Source organism: Natrix helvetica (assembly GCF_964273705.1).
Source record: "Natrix helvetica genome assembly, chromosome: 11".
NCBI classification, from domain to species: domain Eukaryota; kingdom Metazoa; phylum Chordata; class Lepidosauria; order Squamata; family Natricidae; genus Natrix; species Natrix helvetica.
Genome location: NC_138562.1, coordinates 7,231,974 through 7,250,411, shown reverse-complemented (window position 1 = coordinate 7,250,411; position 18,438 = coordinate 7,231,974). Strand labels below are relative to the sequence as shown.

Genomic DNA, 18,438 nt, shown 5'->3' with positions numbered 1-18,438 from the left:
GGATTGGTGTAGTGGTTAAGGTGCTGACCTAGACCATGAAACTGAGTTCTAGTACCTTTTTAGGCATGAAAGCTGGCTGGATAACTTTGGGCCAATCACCAGGAGTTGATGAGTTCTAGTCCCGTCTTGGGCATGAAAGCCAGCTGGGTGACTTTGGGTCAATCATACTCCGTTCAACCCATCTCACAGGGTTTTTGTTGTGTGCAAAATAGGAAGAGGGAGGAATATTAGGTACGTTCCCCGTCTTGAATCATTTATACAGATAATAAAAGGGGAATAAAAACCAAGAAAATAAAAACTTGCAATCAGGACAGAGGCAACATCTCACCCTTCGCTCATCTCACCAAACTAAAGGTTTAAGAAGACTCACAGCAAGTAGCTGCATGGACAGGAAACAATTTGAGCACCTCAGGTCTTGGAGAAATGCACCTATTAGAAGGCAGGATATTTTTTCCCCTAAGAAACTCTGTGAGCTAGGTTGTGCTGAGCGGGATGGACTTCAAATCATCCAGTGTGAGAGACTGCAGGGAGGTTGGGAGGCTAATAGAAAGAATGTTAAATATAAACAACCTAGAGATAGTAAAGGAGCCATTGGTACGTAGCTTATCTCATAAATGGCTGCTAAATCCAGGTGGTGAGAAACATTTAAACATTCCGAGAATCTCATTTTTAATGAACTCCCTAAATAATAACGGTGGCAAATTCCTCTGGCAGTTTCCAAGACTCCATATTTACCTCTAAAGTTAGCAATAAAGACAGTTCAATTCTCAGGCCCTGAACCAAGAATGACACAAGGTCAATCTTCCAAGCTGACTTCTTCGTTATTTCACACTGTTAGTTAAAATCTTCAGACTGGAGGTTCTACTATCTGCAGCTACAATATATTAGGAAACTATTGAAGAGGTTGTCTCTACAGTACCTGCCTTCTGTCACAGGTAGCATGTGTACTGAGCTATCTCTGAGTCTTTTGGAGCACAATCTTCTTGGGGAGCCATCTCCTTTCTGCATACCATCACATCAAACTTGTACAATTCTTACCTTCATAAAATGGCCCAGCTATTTGGAGCTGGTTTTTCCTCAAAGAGCTAAAACCCAATAAGCTTCCATAGCAGGGTAGACTAGAATCTGAGGCTCCACACTTGTAACCCAACACCAACAACACTACACAACACTAGCATTTGGGCTGAGAAAGAGGAGCTGGCCCAACGTCTCCCAGAGATCTTCTGTGGCTGGGAGGGGGTCAACCATTGGGGTCCCCCACTTTTTAAGCTCAACACCTTCACCATGATGGCTGCCTTGAAAGCAAACAAGTATACAATAGTGCAGTTCCACTACTAGGTATTAGTTTAATTAGAAAAGATCAACAGTAACATCAGAAATAGTGGACTTGAAGTTCCTCTCCTAAGGAAAGGCACCAGAAGTGGTAGTTCGGAGGACCAGTAAATACCACCTCTGGCTGGCCACACCCCCATCTAGTCTCTGCCTTCCGAGTCCCAGCTGATCGGGAGGGAATGGGGATTTTGTAGTAACCTTCCCCTGCCATGCCCACCAAGTCATGCCCACCAAGTCATGCCCACAGAATCGGTGGTAAAAAAAAATTGAATCCCGCCACTGAAAGGCATGTTTGATCTTTATTTGTTAGTATTAACCAAAGTTTTAACAAGACATTGTCTATATTTTGGACCAGATATGGAATTACAGCTCATTTGAAAATAAAACTTCCAAGCTAATCCTCAGAAAAAGAAAGAGGGAAATATGTATGGCCAGAGTTATAGAATGGAATAGAATAAATTTAATTTGTTAGCCGCTCCCTCTCCAGAAGGACTCGGGGCGGCGTACAATAAAAACCCATACAAATATACATATACATACAATACATATACACATACATACAAACACATACACGTACATGTACATGGAGGAGGTAACAATCGTTAAATGCATACACTAATAATAATAGAATTAAAATTAACAATTAAAATACCCTCAGTTAAAATTCCAAATTTAAAAAAGACTGCTCCAAATTTAAAAAAGACTTGCAGGTCAAAGACCCTGTAGAAATCATAATTTCCTATCCTGGCCTAGTACTCTTGTGCACAGAATGGCACTATTATTTCCGCTCTGGTGTAGCAAATGATTAAAGCCACGTTTGTGAATTGTCTAGAAAATAGTTAATACTGACTGAGGGATAAACAGACTAAGTGCCTGGGTAAACAACTGCAGTGGATTAATAGTTCACTTTTAATCCTACGCTGACTTCCTCTCTCTCCTTTCAATAAGTCCAGGAGGATGCATTCAAAAACTCCCGGGGTGAGTAGAATCTTCTAGAGTACAGTTTCAACCAATTTTCAGTTCAATTTGAATTCCAACTATTGATTCTGTAAAAAATGAGTAAGGAAAAAAGGTTACAGGTAGTCCTCATTTAGAGACTATTTGTAGTTATTACAATGATTTTTTAAAAAAGTAGTGTTATCATCAACCCTCTCAGGTGTGTAAAGTAAAAGAAAATTGAAGTAAGATCATAACCACAGTTGTGGTTTATCTTAACGGTCAAGTTGCCAGCTCCAATCGTGGTTGATAAATGAGAACTACCTGTTCTGAAGAATGGTACAGAGGCACACGATGTAACCATCTATTTACATGTACATTAAAAAGGGTTGTAATTAGATATATTCATAGTGCTTTATAGCCCTCGCTAAGAGGTTTATAGAGTCAGCCTATTGCCCCCAACAATCTGGGCCCTCATTTTACCCACCTTGGAAGAATGGAAGGCTGAGTTGAGCTAGTCAGGATCGAACTGCTAGCAGTGGGCAGAATTAGCCTGCAATTGGGCATTCTAACCACTTCGCCACCACAGCTCCATGCAAGATATGCATTTCTTGTTAGGAAATATATAACAAGAAGTGGCAAATGTGCTTTGAAGCAACAATTTCACTCAACGATGACTACCACAGGGCACACTGGCTCCCCTAAGTAGATTTCTCATGCTAAAGATGCAAAATTGGTGTCCTTGGAAAAACAGTTTACTTCTCCCAACCTCCAACACAACGAAGTCACAAACAGAAGGGACCTATTTGGCCAGTCGGTCATTCTCATAAACAGCAATACATTTTGAGCCTAGGTGGTTGACCAGAGTTATATACCAACACCTCCAAAGGGCAATAAAATTGCAACCATACTTACAAAATCCCCAAGAAAAATTTAAAAAAGGGGGGGAAACACAAAAGTTTCCACTTCAACTTCTTATACACTTGGAACTTCAACACACACTTTCCCATCAATTCCACAGGTGTCCTTCATCTGAAGAACCCATCCGTCTGCTGAAGTGCAGAGTCAACAAGAAAACTCTTTTATAAATATTAAGAAAATGCTGGCTTCCTACATGGGAGAAGTCATCTCCCTGAGGGAGATCAGTTCTTCAAATAATATTCTCTTCGTTCAACTAACTGTGGCCAATATCCGGTCTAACTGATTGAGTTTTCTGAAAGCTTAATGAAGTCTTCTTCTCCATCCTATATTCTCTAAATTCTCAACAATGGCCATGATGGATAGATAGCTCATTTTGGAAACAGGAGTTTGTATATAGAGTTGGGAGAGGAGGTCAAATAGTTCGGGGTATAAAATGTATTATATCCAAACAAGGAAAGGTCTTGGTTGTCTTGACTTCACAACCATATTTTCTTGGTGAGTCACAGCACTTCAAGGTAGACTGAACTAGGAAACCCATGCCATGCATGCCAAGATTACAATTACCAGAAGGTTCTAGTAGAAGAATCTTAAAAATCATATCTGTGTTTGTCCTCCACACGTTAACCTCAGAAGAAATAGGGAGGGTCTTGTCTGAGATGCTTCCTTGGATTACCTTTCTGCCCCAGACTGCAATTTCTTTTATCTGATTATGGTCTGGGAACTCTTTCTCCTGTTCCTCAAGGCTACTCCTTCTTCCCATTACAGAGAGTAACCCAACCATAGTATAATTCTACTTGCAATAGGTCCTTTTGAACACGTAATATACAGGGGTGGGTTCTGGCTGGCTTTACTGCTGGTTCGCTCGTATGCACGCCGGATGCATGCTGCGAGCCCAGTTCAATTAAAATTGTTCTGCGCATGCACAGAACTCAAAAACAAGATGGCGACAGCAGCCACCAGGGAACCGGTTCAGGCATGTGGCAGGCCTGTGTCACTGCCAGTTCCAGCGACCCAGTCCGCCTACCAGTTTGGCCAAACTGGGCCGAACTGGTAGGAATCCACCTCTGGTAATATCCCAAGTGGTATTTTGGAACACAAATGGAGGTAGAAAATAGCAAGAGCACTTAGACATATTCGGCCCTATATAGGACTTTACAGCATTCTCCAGTTTACAATGTTAGGACGTTGCCCCCAACAATCTGGGTCCTCATTTTATCGACCTTGGAAGGATGGAAGGCTGAGTCAACCTTGAGCCCTATCAGGATCGAACTCCAGGCTGTAGGCAGAGTTTGCCTGCAATACTGCATTCTAGCCACTATGCCACCAGGGCTCCTTTCGTGCAGAATAGTTGTGCAGATGCCTCCAGGCAGAAGAAGGTTAAGTTGAGCCCCTCCTTCTACTTCTTTAGGTTTTTCCTATCTACTGCCTAGAGCAGAGGTCTTCAAACTTGGCAACTTTAAGACTTGTGGACTTCATAGCTGACTGGAGAATTCTGGGAGTTAAAGTCCACAAGTCTTAAAAGTTGCCAAATTTGGGGACACCTGGCCTAGAGCGACCTGGACAATTTACCACCCCTGGGCCACATTCAGCCCTTTGGCTATCCCTGTCTAGCACACATGGATTGCTTTTATTTTGAAAGCGACTAAAAATTATGTTTGTGATAGCATGTCCGCCTATGCGCCTTCACAGCCCCAATGGTTCAACCTTCCAAAATATTTTTCGTTTCTCATATGGCCCCTTGGGAAAATTAATTGAGCTGGCCTAGAAGTACCCGTTGGATATGAAGACTTCGTCTGGCATCTACCAAGTTTTCTTTATCCGCCTGATTTTAAAAGATTTTTAGTGCCTGCCTTTAAATCAGGGATCCCCAACCAGCCCTATAGACCAGCACTGGTCCGTGGCCTGCCAGGAACCGGTCCATGCAAAAAAGCAAAGTCCCATCTGTGCAAGTGCAGGATATAAGCCCCCCAGTCCATGGAAAAACTGTTCTCCTCAGCAGCTGTCATCAACCTTTCGGACCTCAGGAACCACTAAATTCATAATTTTAAATCCCACGGACCACTAATATGGATTTTTTTAGAAAGATAAATAGTATTTAGTGCAATATAAAAAATACAAATAATTTTTCTGCGGACCACCAAAATTTTCTCATGGACCACCAGCGGTCCACGGACCACCAGTTGGTGACCACTGCTCCACAGGACCCAAAATGTGGGGCACTGCTTTAAAGGAAGGTTGGCATGCTGCAAGGCCAAGCATCAACCTGGGTTAGGCTGCAGTGGCATTTTCAAAAAATAAAATTGCAAATACTAAAGATGGAAAAAAGGATTTTGGGAGGACTAAATCAGAACAAGGCATCTCATTCCAAATACTTGGCAAGAGGGAGGCTGAGGAACTAAAACATTCTTGATGTTTCTATTGCTTTCTGTCTCCGTTACTTTTTTTTCTTAATACGGTACCTGAGCTGGTTTTCTTTAAATTATTTCAAGTGGTTTGTTTAAGGCTGGCTCCTTTGTTTGTGTTTTGTCTGGACTTTTGGTTTTCTCACACAGGTGAGCGCATGTTGTACCAGAGAGAGCTGTTAGCTTATAACATTCCATTTTGGCCCTGGAGCTAAACCCTTCTACTCTGTGTGTAGCTACGTGCGCAGTGCAAGTGGACATTCCACTCTCCTTTCAAAAAATAAGAGCCTGAAGCAGAAATGGAATCTTGGCTCAAACACCAAGTTGCGTATTCGACTCCCAAGTCCTTCTTCCAAGAGGACAAGCAGGTCACACGTTTTAAGAGGACTCTCGCAGGGATTCTGTACGCTGCTCTCCACGTTGCCATTAAACCCCGAGGAAAAATTAGGGAAGGTTTCTTTCCATGGGTTTTTTTTCAGGTGCAGTGTTCTTCCCTCTGTTAAAAGGGAATATGGAGAAATGTTGGGGAATTTCTCCTTTAGAAGAGACCATCTCTAGCTCAGGGTTGAACTAAGGAGTTCTCCGTTTGCTCTGATCTTTGTTTCTTTCATACAGAGGTTTCATTACCCAACTAGGTAACGTCATCAGTGAATCATCATCATTTCTCCTTTCCTTTATGAAATCATGTAAACACAATAATAAACCTATTAAAGGTAAAGGTTCCCCTTGCACATATGTGCTGGTCGTTCCCAACTCTAGGGGGTGCTCATCTCCATTTCAAAGCCAAAGAGCCAGCATTGTCTGAAGACGTCTCCGTGGTCATGAGGCCAGCATGACTCAACGCCAAAGGTGCATGGAAGGCTGTTACCTTCCCACCAAACGTGGTTCCTATTTTTCTACTTGCATTTTTACGTGCTTTCAAACTGCTAGTTTGGCAGAAGCTGGGACAAGTCACGGGAGCTCACTCCCTTACGCGGCGCTAGGGATTCAAACTGTTGAACTGCCGACCTTTCTGATCGACGAGCTCAGCATCTTAGCCGCTGAGCCACCGTGTCCCATTACAAACCTATTCGATACTAGCATAAAGAAATGATTTCTCATGAAAAAAACCTTATTTTTTAACCAAAAAAATAATAATAGTGAGTAAATGACCTTGTTTTAGATGTTTGAAAATATCTTCCTATACCTGGCAAGTAGCTTTTATTTCATGGACCCCTGAAAAGAGTCTTCATGAGACTTCCAGGACATTTAAAGAAACCCTGCTTTAAAGGAAATATTACAAGCCCCTCGATACATTTCAAGGTGGAACGTACATTTGTTAGGTGACTTTGCAGCTTACTTTTGGAAAGAATTTGTAGCATCATCAATTTATGGAACTGGAAAGGACCCCATGAATAGGTTACTTCACTCTGGAGTACTTTTTCCCCCTGTACTTGCCGCGCCAGCTAACACAGCAAGGCCTTCGGAGCCCAATAATATCAACTTCAGGAAAACCACATAAACCACAGTGCTTGTTATTAATCATACCCAGTGAAATTAATATACTCCCTCGGGATTCCTCTGCCTCATTTCTGTTGCCAATGCTCTGAATGATTTGGATTTGGAAGTGGTTAAAAAAGTGTCCATGGGATTCAAATTCTTCCTCTTACGCGTATGCGTTGTTTAGGGTCCTTTTTTCTTTTTTTTAACTTGAAGGACAAACATTTTTCAGAAGAAACGCAAGCATACAACTTCACCCATGGATTACGGGTAGTCCTCGACTTAACAACCATCCGTTTAGCAACTGTTTGAAGTTACAGTGGCCGTGGGAAAAAGTTGCTTGCACCTACAAGTGTCATAGCATCCCCACAGTCCCTTGATCAAAATGCAACCGCTTGGCAACCAGCAGGCATTTATGGTGATTGCGGAGTCCCCCAGGTCATCTGTGACCTTCCCAGCTGGCTTCCAACAAATCAATTAGGAAACCAGATTCACTTAATGACCGCATGGTATAGTTAACAACTGCAGGGATCTCGTGGCAGAAAAGGTCATAAAAGTAAACATATTTATATGACAAGGCATTTTAATCAAAATTAAGGCAGTGCAAAGATAGAAGATGATAGCTAGCTAGCTAGATTATAGAGATAGATAGATAGATAGATAGATAGATAGATAGATAGATAGATAGATAGATGGATGGATGGATGGATGGATGGATGGATGGATGGATGGATGGATGGATGGATGGATGGATAGATCGATAGATAATATATAATCTGTTATAATAAGTGTTTATTATAGACATTAATGGTTGCATGCTGCATTATTTTGAGGGGACAGCACATTTACACTGTTATACAAGCTATATACACACTACTTTACACTGTAGCCAAGTGTCATTTCTTCAGTGTTGTCACATGAAAAGATATACTTATGTATTTACAAAATGGGAGGAGGTACACTCACTTCTGTGATATGCTGGAGAGAGAGGGGGGAGAGGGAGAGAGGGAGAGAGAGAGATGATAGATGATAGATATAGATAAGAGATAGATAGATAGATAGATAGATAGATAGATAGATAGATAGATAGATAGATAGATAGACAGACAGACAGACAGACAGACAGACAGACAGACAGACAGACAGACAGACACCCACACAGAGACATACATACATAGATAAGCATACCAGATTCTCAAAACCACTGCAATATTGCGAAGTACTCAGTGGTCTGATTCAAATTGTTTTACTACCATTTCTGTGGGTGTGGCATGGCTTGGTGGGCATGGCAGGAGAAGGATACTGTAAAATCTCCATTCCCTCCCCACTCCAAGAGAAGGATACTGCATAATCCCCATTCCCTCCTGATCAGCTGGGACTCGGGAGGCAGAGAATAGATGCGGGCGGGACCAGTCAGAGATGGTATTTACCGGTTCTCCAAACTACTCAAAATTTCCGCTACCGGTTCTCCAGAACTGGTGAGAACCTGCTGAACACCACCTCTGGAGGAACTCCAATCTGCAACAAAATCTCCATTTTTATTTCTCTTGGAAAAAAAACATGCTTTGCATTACGATAGCCAACATTATTTTTTTTTAGAAATATCCATAAACTTGATCTTTGTTGTGAGCCAACTGGCAACCGAGCAAAATGTGGGGAATTAACCAATTGACTCTAAAATTCTATTTGGCTGCAGGCTCAGTAGTTGGTGAACTTCCTCATAACCTATCTGTGTTTGCCTTTCAGTGTTTTGGCAAAACCCCTTGTTGGCCAGATGATTTTTTGGCATTCTTTTAAACTCTTTATCCATCTGGAGCTTTCAGGGGGTGGTTCCAGAATGTCGTTGTCCTCAATAATCAATTCGGAATAACTCATTTCAGGAGAAAAGCTAACCCTGTGTCCGTGTGATGTGTTCCCTTCCTTCTGCCTCTTCCTATTTCCTGAGTGAATTCACGTACCAATGCGAAGCCATGCCTTTTTTCACGATGATTTATTGAACAAGCCTACAGCTGGCTGGCTTTCCATGACACCTTAAGCCATAACACATGTTCTACAAATTCTGAGCCCCCCAAACCAGCAAGTCACATTATGCCTTCGCCTGCTACACAATGAAGGGCACAGATCGTGAAATATACCGGGACCCAACCAAAGAAGTTGAACTCGGTTCCCACTGAAGTCGCTGAAACAAGTTTTATCATGACTCGATTGGAACGGATGTCAAAGGAAAGTACGTGCCATTGACAGGAGCCTGGTTGAGGATCGAGGGAGGGAAGGACGTTCTGTTTTTGATTCCACGTCTCCCAGATCTACAAGTGATCTGGAACACATTTATGGCAGAAAAACACTCTTTTCAGAATTTCACAATGTGCAGAAAAACAGAGATCAAGGAAACGAAAGCCCAACAACACATTATATTCAGGGAAATGTTTAATGAAGACCACTGTTGGGAAATTATTATCTACACTGCCTGTTTCACATAATTTTCTTCTTTAAATCCAAGTGTGTATATTGACATTAGATTCTGGCTGAAATAAAGTTACAAACAGAAAAATAAAGGTCCCCAAAGTTAAAAGTCTCTGACTCAGAGATATTTACGGATGAAACAGAACAGCCAAATGTTGTATAGATTGATATCAGAGGCTCTTAATCAACCCTAAAGTTTAGCAGTCCATGCTAAGTAGAGATGGCTCATTAACCAATTATGTGAAGTAGAAGCTATTTGTTTTCAGAGCAAACAAACAAAGTTTGTTCCAGGATATTCACAGAGAGAAAGATTAAGAATATTTTTCTTCTACTGGAACTCGGAATGATCCAAAAGGAAGTCCAACAAGGAAACAGAAAATGAACAGAAAGAACATTTTTGGGGTACGAGGGCTGATAATTTATCATGCTACTAATTAAGGCTTAAACTGTTTCGACTTCAGTCTTTCCACTTCAAAAAACCTGTTATGATGAAAATTAAACTAAAAGGAGTTTTCTTTTGTTTTTAAATAAAGCCTCTGAGGAATTCAGTTCACCTGGGAACTACACAAACCATAGTCCCACTTTGGGACACTGCAGCTGTCATAAGTACATGCCAGTTGCCAAGAATCCGGATTTTGATCATATGATCATAGGGATGCTGCAACAGTGTAAGTGTGAACAACTGCCATCAGTCACTTTTTTTCAGTGCTGTCGTAATTTCAAAATGGTCGCTCAATGAATGGTTGTAAGTCAAGGACTACCTTTATTTAGGACTCCTGCTTGGTCTCCTTATCTATCTTGTCCTTCCTTCCTTGTCCTTCCTTGACTGCAAAGCAGACCAAAAGACACCTGTGAAGGCAATTACGAATTTAGTGTGCATCCTCTCCTCCTTTTGGGGGGCCCACGATGGCTCAATGATTAAAGATGCCGAGCTTGTCAGCTGGAAAGTTGGCAGCCTGGGTTCGAGACTCGAGCAACACATGAGGGAGGGAGCTCCCGTTCTTGCTCCTGCTCACCTAGCAGTTCTAAAGCAAGCAAATACGAGTAGATAAATAGATACCACTTCAGTGGGAAGATAACTGTGTTCTGTGCGCCTGGGCATATAGTCTTTACCTTCTACCTTCTTTTCCCCCAAAACAAATCAATTGTTTTTCTCCAGGCAAAGGTTCTGGTGTCCCTTTGGATCTACTCAGTTCATCTACCAGCAGCCAACACAGTTCTAGGCTGCATCAAAAAAGGGATGGAGTCAAGATCATGTGAAGTGTTGATACCACTTTATAAAGCCTTGGTAAGGCCACACTTGGAATCCTGCATCCAGTTTTGGTCACCACGATGTAGAAAAGATGTGGAAACTCTAGAAAGAGTGCAGAGAAGAGCAACAAAGATGATTAGGGGACTGGAGGCTAAAACATTGGAAAAACGATTGCAGGAACTGGGTATTTCTAGTTTAATGAAAAGAAGGACTAGGGGAGACATGATAGCAGTGTTCCAATATCTCAGAGGTTGCCACAAAGAAGAGGGAGTCAAACTATTCTCCAAGGCACCTAAAGGTAGAACAAGAAGCAATGGGTGGAAACTAATCAAGGAGAGAAGCAACTTAGAACCAAGGAGAAATTTCCTGACAGTTAGAACAATGAATCAGTGGAACAACTTGCCTCCAGAAGTTGTGAATGCTCCAACGCTGGATGTTTTTAAGAAGTTGTTGGATGTTTGTCTGAAGTGGTGTACGGTTCCCGGCCTAGGCAGTGGGTTGGATTAGAAGACCTCCAAGGCCTCTTCCAATTGTTATTCTATTCTATTCTATTCTATAAATCACAAGCAGGGTCAGCCTTGCAAAAACCTCTTGAAAAGCAACAGATGGCATTCCAGAAGTAGTTTGGCCTCACTCCAAAGCTTGAAGTTTGCAAACTACAAAACCCTTGGAGAGGTCCTCATTTTTGTATGGGAAAGATTTTGAAATTTGTTTCAGCACTGATAAACCATATGCAGGCAGCTGCATGGCAAGGAGAACTGTCCTTTTGCCAAAAAACCTGGGTTTTCCTTGATTTTGGTCCATGAAAGTATTCTGTCGCTTTTAGAAGGGATGAAAACACTTCTGCCTGGTGCACCCTTACAAAATAGAGCTCATTAATATTTCCACTCCTAAAAAAGTAACGTATTAAAAATAAAGGGTAAAAAGCCTAATATTCTAGGCAGATCATTAAATGGAGATGTTTTGCATCTTGATTAAAAATTATGTGCCAGTCACGTAAAACTTCAAAATAGTTTTTTTCTTTCTTAACAGAAAGGACTTGCTGAAATTAATATAAAATCGTTTGTACTATACTTTTCTCTTTTTTAAAAAGTTTTTTAGTTCTTTTTTTAATCATAACTGTATATTTTTTATGTTGAATTAATAAAAGCACGCATTTAAAATATGCATTAATAAAATACACATATAAACATGCATGTATACATAAAATGGGGAAATCAAACTAAAAGAATATCTATACTGACATTTGATCTCCTTTTGTATTATATATATAGCGGTGTTGGTGAACCTTTTTAGCACCAAGTGTTGAAACAGGAGCGTGCAGGCGCAGGGGAGGGTCAGAAACCGGAAGAGCAGCTGCCTGGGGTGCATATGTGCTGGCCACCTGATCTTCTGATTTCTGTTGTGCGTACGTGCATGAAGACCAGCTGCCCAGCGCACATGCGCACACCGGAAACCGGAAGCTCAGCTTCCTGGCGCATGCATGCGTGTTGGGGAGCTGCTCTTCCAGTTTCCAGTGCGAAGACCAACACATGCACACCCTGGAATCCAAAAGAGCATTGGGCAATGCCTGGAGAGATGGCTCTGCATGCCACAGGTTCACCATCACGGATATATAGGGTTTGAATTGGCAAAATTTCAGTCTTTGGGGAGAAATATAATGACAGATAGTTCTGGTTGTTAGCTTTATTAATTCTCAGTGTAAGTAAGTAAGTAAGTAAAACTTTATTACAGTCAAAGACCAGCAATACACATTAGTTTTTACAATATGTTAAAAAGTACTGACATTAAGATACAATTAAAAAGTATTGACATTAAAAGTGGAAAATAACATACATGTTCTCAGATTGTTGGGGTCACTCCCTGGTTTACCTGGGTGCAACACTGTTAAGTATAGGAGTAAATACAATGGTCCAAAGATTGTTAGAGATATGTCCAGATAATTGGTACAAGATGACAACTATACTTCTGTAGCCAATTTTTTTCTTATGGACATTAATTCTCGGTGAATATTTTTAATAATCTTATTTTTTTTTAAAGTGCAAAATCAGGAATCTGTTTCAGTCATTATTTTGGAGCAGGTTTCTCGTTTCTTTTAAACTGGGATCTGGGTGATGAGAACATCTGCAAAGCTTAATATTGGTTAACAAATATTATATCTTTGAATGATTAACAGCGGGGAAAATTGGAAGGTCCATCATAACCTGACATGGAAGGAGAAATAGCCCAAAGAGCAACAAAAGTTTTTTTAGTACTTATGATTTGGGGGTTCTTGGTTTTAAATGACACAAAAAAAAAATGTTTTCCAGGAAGGACTTTGCCTTCGGCTGTATTCAAAGATCCAGGTCTTATAGTTTGTATCAACAAGCTAAGCTTGAGTAAAATCTATATGCAACACTTACGTTGTTGCTACCTTTCAACTTTGTATATCTTATGGGAGGAAGCAGGTCCTAATTAATAAAGGTTTCTTGATCATTTATTAAAAAGTGGGGTGTCACATGATTCACATCACATAAATTCAGCAGCATGAAACAGTAGAAAATTATTCTATATTTTATATAGTCAAAGCACCTGAGCGTAGGACAAGAAGCAATGGGTGGAAACTAGTCAAGGAGAGAAGCAACTTAAAACTAAGGAGAAATTTCCTGACAGTGAGCACAATTAATGCATGGAACAACTTGCCTCCAGAAGTTGTGAACACTGGAAGTTTTAAATCAAATCTTGTTGGATATCCGTTTGTCTGAAGTGGTGTAGGGTTTCCTGCCTGAGCAGGGGGTTGGACTAGAAGACATGCAAGGTCCCTTCCAACTCTGTTAAAGCCTCCAGTGATGGAGTACCCACAACTTCTGAAGGCAACCTGTTCCACTGATTAATTGTTCTAACTCTAAATTTCTCCTTAATTCAAGGTTGCTTCTCTCCTTCATTAGTTTTCATCCCTTGTTTCTTGTCCTGCCTTCTGGTGCTTTGGAGAATAAATTGACCCCCTCCACTTTGTGGCAACCTCTCAAATACTGGAAGATGGTTACCATTTCCCTTGCTCTGAATGCCCATCTTACAACGTCCAGATGTCTTAAGGTCCACCCTCATCCAGGTGGCTTCTCATGCGAAATAGGAATACAAAAAACAGTTGCTACATTTCTTTGGGAAAGACCACTGCTTTCTGAAGAATTCAATGTTCTACATTATTGTCTCCTTGAAGGCCCTATGATTCACCCAAGTCCCAACGCGTGAGCCTTTTTGACCAAAATAATACCCAGATATTTGAGAGCGAACTTAGGACATCAAAACTCCACCCTGAAGATGTTTCAGCAAACATACTCCTCCTAAACTTGCAAACCTGCCACAACCTACAGGTTTAATTCTAACTGTACAATTTCCCTTGAAGGACTGGGCAACAGCTGCAGCATTCCATGTTTTATTGTTCAATCCATGGTGAGAGCTGCTGTATGCGTGGGAGCAGAGAAACGGACACCAATTACTTAATGTCCCACTTGGCTACATAATTTTTGCAAATGATAAAGTTTGGGTCTTAATGGTACTTACTAAAAATAACACCAGCCAAGTCCTTGTTTTTTTGTGATTTATTATTACCTCATTTTCACCTGACGTTTTGCTCTAGACATGTCAAGTAACACTTCACAGATGCTGAAGATGGCTCAATGTTGAAGTTTTTTCGATCCTATTTCTCCCCCAGGGAAATATTCCTCAGATGTACCCATGGGAAGGAAAACATGACTTTCATTTGCTTGATTAATACCCCACTGACAAATATAGGAAAGATTTAACATTTGTTACTGATTAGAAGCCTCTAATAGTGAGAAAATATTATCTCAAGGGATAGGGGCGGGCTGGCAATCTTTCCCCAGGATTTTTTTTTTTAAAAAGGCAACAATGACTGTATTTGAAAGACCACAGAAGAAAAACAGGAAGACTCAAGAATGTTTCATAAAAGAGGAACATGGCAAGGGATTGATGCTACAGGTAGCAGAAAGAAATGGCTTGTGAAAGGATTTAGGTCGCAACAAAAGGGGATGAGCAGTTTAATTTGCAGGATATCAGAATATCTGAATCAAAGCTTTCAGAAGTTGTAGGTGCCATGGTGGTACAGTACTTAGAATGCAGTAAGGTAAAGGCAAAGTTTCCCCTCGCACGTATGTGCTAGTCGTTCCCAACTCTAGGGGGCGGTGCTCATCTCCGTTTCAAAGCCGAAGAGCCAGCGCTGTCCGAAGACGTCTCCGTGGTCATGTGGCCGGCAAGACTAAATACCAAAGGAGCACAGAACGTTGTTTCCCACCAAAGGTTGTTCCTATTTTTCTACTTGCATTTTTACATGCTTTTGACTGTTGGGTTGGCAGAAGCTGGGACAAGTAAGGGGCACTCACTCCATTATGCAGCGCTATGGATTCAAACCGCCGACCTTTCTGATCGACAGGCTCAGTGTTTTAGCCACTGCAGCTCATTTTCAGAATGCAGTATTGCAGGCTAATTCTGCTGACTGCCGATGGCCAGCAGTTCAGCAGTTCGATTCTCACCAGCTCAAGGTTGACTCAACCTTCCATCCTTCCAAGTTTGGTAAAATGAGGATCCAGATTTTGGGGGTAATGTGCTGACTCTGTAAACCACTTAGAGAGGGCTGTAAATCACTGTGAAGTGGTATGTGTCTAAGTAAAATTGATATTGCTATTTATTATTGGAGGTTTTAAGAAAGCTGTGTGAAATGGTATAGGGTCTCCCGCTTGAGCAGGAGGTTGGACTAGAAGACCTCCAAGGTCCCTTCCAGCTCTATTCTGATTGAAAGCTTCTAACTATAGTCCTCACTCTTCCCTCTACTTGCAGATCTATATTGTTTCCATGAAAGTACAAAATTTACAGTTGTGCCGATAAGGTATTTTACTTGTTGCACTTCACAAATCAGCCAGAATCTTAAAGTAGGGATGATATACCAATGCAGGTAATTAAAAAATAAATAAACAGAACTAGAACTCTAGTCACACTTCATGCTAATGTGACTTGCCTGGCTTCAGATTATTGTGTAGAATGCACAAAGCATTTCTGCTTTGCAAAACATGATTAATGGTTTAGGGGATTGAACAAATCTATCCAATGATTGTTTAATCAATAAATTACAGTTTTCTATGTTAGGACATCATGTGTGAAGACTAGAAGATCTAAGGTTAGATGCCAACAGACTATGATCACACAGGTCCATTATGTAAGATTTGAACTTGGAGATGTATGCATCCATCTAGATGTCTCTCTCGAATGCATGCACAAACAACATGGGGTTTGTTGTTGTTGGCAGTTGATATTCTTCTACTTTCCTACCGCTCTTCTAATACTTAAGTAAATCCAGCTTGCCAAAGAGTCGTGTCCTTGAATCTCTGCCTACTGAACTTGAAGTCTGAGTAACAAGATGGATGAAACTTGACACTGTCCATGTAACAGCCATAAAAGATCATAGCTTATCCAGCTATTTGAATTTGGGGAACAAAGGAACACATTCTCCACTTTCAGATCTTCAATGTGACTTTCTCATTCCTGGGAGACATTGTGGGCCCCTCTCTCATTTTGCTGCCTTTACGAGCTTAGGATCATGACTGCTAATCCATCTTCAACCACATCATTTCTGACCCTTTGGTTGCTTGGTTACCTACTTGTGCCAACTCAGGAAGCTCAAACTGCCCAAGGAGCTGCTGATACATTTCTGCAGAGGAATCATTGAGTCTGTCATGTGCACCTCCATTAACTGTCTGGTTGGCTCTGCAACCCAACAAGACAGACGCAGACTTCAGAGGAGAATCAGAACTACAGAAAAAACAATGAGTGCCAACCTGCCTTCCGTTGAGGACCTGCACACTGCACGAGTCAAAAAGAGGGCCGTGGAAATATCTACATACCCCTCCCATCCGGGACATAAATTGATTCAACTTCTACCCTCAAAACGACACTATAGAGCGCTGCACACTAAGACAACTAGACACAAGAACAGTTTTTTCCACGAACGCCATCACTCTGCTAAACAAATAATTCCCTCACCACTGTCAAACCATTCACTAAGGCTGCATTACTATTCCTATTAGTCTTCTCATCCTTCCTATCACCCATCTCCTCCCACTTATGACTGCAGGATTGTAACTTCGTTGCTTGTATCCTTATGATTTATATTGATATTGATTGTACTTATTTGTACCCTATGACTATCATTAAATGCTGTACCTTATGATTCTTGACAAATGTATCTTGTCTTTTTATGTGCACTGAGAGCATCTGCACCAAAGACAAATTCTATTCTGTTCTGTTCTGTTCTATTCTATTCTATTCTATTCTATTCTATTCTATTCTATTCTAGGACCTCAATCCTCTCCTTCATCACTGATCACTGAGATTCTGCCAGAGATTAAAAATTAAAGAGCCAGAGGAGGGGAAAAATAGACCAAGAGCAGCTGAGTTCACACATCAGGGCAAGCCAACCCCAAAATACATATTAGAGTTGAACTCAATGTGTGAATCCAGTTCTAGGCTGAAGACCTTTTGTAGGGAAAAAATAGGTCTTCAACATCGCCTTGAATCAGTGTGTCTTGAATAATATCACAACTGGTTGATGTTACCAAACAAGCTAAACCAATAAAGCAGTCCCGGGCATTTTACAGCCCCTTGGCCACATCTGGCTTTTTGGCTGTCCCTGTCCAGCCCGTGCATGAAGTCAATTGGAAATTAGAAATAAAATGTAAAAGCTAAAAAATATTGGACGAAAATGCATACTTGGTTGGAAAAAATGATATTGATTTGAAACCTGAGATATTTTCGTTGGGCATTCTACTGGAAAAATAAGATAAAAAGACTATACATCTGGTTTTACATATACTAACTGCAGCTAGAATTGTATTTACACAACAGTGGAAAAATGATGAGATACTGTCAGATGAGAAAGTAAGTAAGATAATATTAGAATGTACAGAAATGGACAGATTAATGCTAATTATTAAGGATAAAGAAGAAACTGAACATTTTCTGACGTGGGATGTGTTTAATCAATGGTTCGACACTAGAAACAGAAGTTAGAGAGGAGGGGATATAAAAAATGTGGTTAATGTGGAGAGAATTTGATGAGGAAGATGTTATGTATTATTGTAATTATATTGATATATTATAGTGATACTAATATTATTGTGATGAATATAATAACAAATCTGTGGATTATGATTGTTTAAATAACTGTACCCAGATCTCAAACTGTTTGGTGGAAATGGAAAGTAATAAAATTAAAATAAATAAAACATGGGAAAAAAATTCCCCAGAATTCCCCAGCCAGCTTAAGCCTGGAGGACTTCCAATCCCAGAATTCCCCAGCCAGCTTAAGCCTGGAGGACTTCCAATCCCAGAATTCCCCAGCCAGCTTAAGCCTGGAGGACTTCCAATCCCAGAATTCCCCAGCCAGCTTAAGCCTGGAGGACTTCCAATCCCAGAATTCCCCCAGGTTGGAGACCCCTGGTTTAGAATTCTGGGAGTTGAAGTCATCCAGGATTAAAATTACCAAGGTTGGAGACCCCTGGTTTAAAAGACACACACATTGCTTTTGTATAGCTCACTTAGCCACCCTTCATTATGTACAAGTCAGACTCACTAGCTGTGTGGGTGAATCTGCATAGCGCA

General features: G+C 40.9%; 2 protein-coding genes across 3 annotated transcripts in view; one reads left to right on the top strand and one right to left on the bottom strand.

The window, feature by feature from the left end:
• The window catches only part of RAB39B (RAB39B, member RAS oncogene family), a 404,112-nt gene extending 401,291 nt beyond the window's left edge, over positions 1-2,821 (top strand). The window contains exon 3 of the transcript XR_014176309.1: positions 2,787-2,821. The gene's annotated coding sequence lies outside the window, so the exon portion shown is untranslated. The remainder of the gene's footprint in view (positions 1-2,786) is intronic.
• Positions 1-18,438, bottom strand: part of COL4A6 (collagen type IV alpha 6 chain) — a 203,971-nt gene that overhangs the window by 109,322 nt on the left and 76,211 nt on the right. The window lies entirely within an intron of this gene.